This window comes from Triticum urartu, chromosome 6A (genome assembly GCF_056163025.1).
Source record: "Triticum urartu cultivar PI428250 chromosome 6A, HENAU_Tu73, whole genome shotgun sequence".
Taxonomy (NCBI): domain Eukaryota; kingdom Viridiplantae; phylum Streptophyta; class Magnoliopsida; order Poales; family Poaceae; genus Triticum; species Triticum urartu.
In genome coordinates this window covers 299,705,939-299,709,461 of record NC_141878.1, presented here as the reverse complement: position 1 = coordinate 299,709,461, position 3,523 = coordinate 299,705,939, and the positions used below count along the sequence as shown (strand labels likewise).

The 3,523-nt window shown below is 45.6% G+C and overlaps 1 long non-coding RNA gene across 1 annotated transcript; it reads left to right on the top strand.

The window, feature by feature from the left end:
* The first annotated feature begins 1,216 nt into the window (after window positions 1–1,216).
* LOC147965078 (uncharacterized) lies at window positions 1,217–2,784 on the top strand. Its single transcript, XR_015608118.1, has 2 exons — window positions 1,217–1,971; window positions 2,430–2,784. It is a non-coding gene; the product is annotated as an uncharacterized LOC147965078 (long non-coding RNA).
* Window positions 2,785–3,523: the final 739 nt, after the last annotated feature.

Below are 3,523 nucleotides of genomic sequence, written 5' to 3'. Positions count from 1 at the left end.
GAGCATCTCACAAGAAGGATCATAGTTTTCAAAAGGAGACGCGGCACATCGTACTCCAATCGTCAGTGACTACGTCGTTCCGCCTCCAATTTTTTTCATGGTAAACAATCACGTATATACCCTAGGTTTGATTTTCCGGCTCATTTGAGGTCTCGTTGCTATATCTATGCCATTTTTTGCACTTGCCTTTCATTTAGTGCATATAATTAAATTGAAAACTGTTCTACAACTACATCTGGGTGTTAGTTAGCTAAGAAGGTGTACAAATCGTTTATGTGTCGCTTTGTGAGTTTTCATCCATTGTCTGAGAAACGAGGAGAAGTTTCAAACATTTTGGCCGTGAGGTGCGGCAGTCGGCGTAGGCTTAGTTGGTATTTTAATTGCTGGGAATTCAGATGGAGTCCAGACATCATCAAAATCGGTGTGTGCCTGTGGCGTGTTCTCACGACCTCGGGGAAATTTTTTGGTAAAGTTTGGCACAAGTTTTGATGATCACTCCTTCCAAACCGGAGCATCTCACATGAAGGACCATAGTTTCCAAAAGGAGACGTGTCAATTCAAACTCCAGTGGTCGGTGACTTCATCATTTGGCCTCATAAAAATTTCCACGGTAGGCAATCACCATTATACCATGGGTTTGATTTTCTCATGCATTTCAGGTATCGTTTGCTATATTTAAGATTTTTTTTGAATTTATGTGCAATTTGTGGATATAAATAAAATCACAATTGGAACTGCATGTGTTGTCGAAAGGGATGACGATCGTCGTTCGATCAAGGAGAATGCAACGGTGCAGATGTACGATCCTTGGGGTTTGGGTTCTGGCCAATCAAAACACACGACTCAGATCGAGCATGTGGCAGGGGGCATCCACTGCGGTTTAGTGGCCACGCGTCTTTCGTGAGTGAACCATGTGCTATTTGAAAACATTTACACTAACTAACAGCATATGTTTGTTTGAATAAAAACATGAGTTCATCGTTTTGCCTCCAATTTTTTTCCACGGTAAGAAATCACGATTGTACCCTATGGTTCGATTTTCTAGTATGTTTTACCAGGCAGCAGGCCTGGCTAGCAATCTCAAACTTTGAATATGCAAAAAGATATATCTTGTCTGTGTGTGTGTATATATATAGAAAACACTATTCTAATTCTAGAATTAGAATAACTATTTGGATCACGATCACCCTATATAGGCCTGATTAGGTGTTCCCGAACTCCCGAACGGTGGCAAAGAAAAAAAACATCGCCCCCACTGTTCGGGCACCCCATCTCTTCCACCTCCCGTCCCAAACTCCACCATCCCACCTTCCCGCCGCCAGGATCCAGCCAACGGCGAGTCGGCGACCACCACCAACCCACCTCCCCCGCCTCCGGGATCCAGCCACGAATCCACTGCCCCGTCGTCGGGATCCAGCTGCCAATCCACCTCGTTGCCGTCGGGATTCTGCTGCTGCACAACCGCCACCAACCCAACCTCCCATCGCTGGGATCCTGCCGTCGCGCGACAACCACCAACTCACCGCCGGCGTCACCGGAATTCGCCCCTCAGCGGGCTTCCTCCTCTGCTGTCGCGACCTTCCACCTCTGCCACTGCGGCCTTCTTCCATCACGCGCCTCCCCAGATCGGCGATGCGATGCACGTTCCCCCACCGGTGACCCTCCCTTGAGTTCACTCTCTTCTCTCCATCGCCGGCCTGAGAGCTACCCACGCCACCCCGCGCTGCCACCTTTCTCCTCCCGGTCGACCTCCCGGATTCGGCGCTTAGCAGTGCCACCGTGCACCACACTAGTCAGCATTAGCGCCCCTCTTCCTCCATGATGTTGCTGCCCTCTTCCTCCATGCTGCTGCTGCCTTCGACTCTGCCCCCGCACTCCATAGCCTCCTCATTGAGCTGCCCTCTCCTTCAACTGGCAGTGCACACAAGCTGTTTGTGTATATGCCTCAAACACAAAAAGTGTGTTTTCTTTGTAAGATTCCACCTTGGCTCAATACATAGTCTCTCTTTGTTTACAGGAGAAGTTCATATATAGCGACAACAACAAAGTTCATGTTGTCGGAAAAATGAAGTCCATGTATATGGAAGATGATGATTGTTGTGTGTATGTAGGGGAACACAAAAACACTTGTGGCTGACAAAATTTTCTGGTTTATGCACTTCCTAGTGTTTAGATGTTACTCCCCTAAAAAATGAAAATATTAGAGGTTGTTGTGTATTACTTTTGGTTTCTTGTAGCTAATCAGCTGAGTGAAGCATCTCAGAAGTTACTTTTAGTGTATACTTTCAAGCAAAGCATGATAAGTTCCATTAGTTACTCCTTGTTGGAATGCTTAGATATACGTGGTTGGATGTTCTGAATTCTGATTGTTATCGGCCTACTTGTTCGCCAAGTACTGATCTCCTTCATTTCTTGTACCCATTTTGCAGTTCATGGACAAATCAATGCAGCGTCATGGACTCATCTTCTATAGCACATAAGTAGGCGTGCATGCCAGATTGGTTCCTTACACTGCCTAGCTGATGTTGTTTGTACCCAGACTACCCATAGTGCCTAATGAAGCTTCAAGACCGCAAATAGACGAGCCCACGGAGAAACAACATCCTTGTGTATCTTGAGCTGCTGCATCACTTGATGGAACGAGATATGGTGTCGGGAACACAGCAGGATTAGCAAGTAATTTCGAGAGTAATCTTGTATGCGCCCTAGGCTCAGTTTGCGCCGCGATAAATTGTTTTCAACATGTAATACATTTGTTATATTCATGAGCCGTTGAGAACACAATGCTGAGTTGCCAAGAGAACCAAAAAAAGTGTGGTACAAATCACCATCTCTCTTTGTTCTAAACCGACTCCTACCACCAATCAAAAACATTAGTTCGATTACATCAAAGGGTTAATCAAACTAAGCATGCTCAAAAAGGTGCATCCCTATGCTTGAAAATTCAGTTCATATATGTAATCATTTCAAAATAATTCAGTAAAAACATAATAATACCAGCTAGCTATCTCACGTGAGAGCAACCTTTTTTCGCCGCATGCCAGGTGAGATGGCGAACTGGGTGTGCTTTCTGTGTTCGCGTTGTGTGGGACCGTGGGAGAGTGATTTTTCTTCAGAAGGTTCAGAGTTCTATTGGGATAAGGCGAACTCAGCTTATCGTACAGTCTTTTTCAAACCGTGATTTTTCTTCAGAAGGTTCAGAGTTCTATTGTGTTAGAAACATGTACAGTTTGTCAGCTTGTTTCAGGTCGTCTAAATCTGGAGTTCTAGACTGTATGATCTATTGGGTTACCTGCGCCGGCCGTCGAAGCCCTACCGAGGTGGTACCCCACTGCTGCCAGCGTCTCGCTGCACCCCTCCTCTACATCACATGGACAACCAAGATATTAGGTTGTTGTTGTTGCTCTTCTACTACATCTTCATGTTCAGAAAAGGCAACAACAACGTTTCGCTGTGCGGTGTAGGCTGCGGCGGTAGGACAATTTTCCTCTTGAAATTGTTTTAATTTATGCATTTCTCCTAC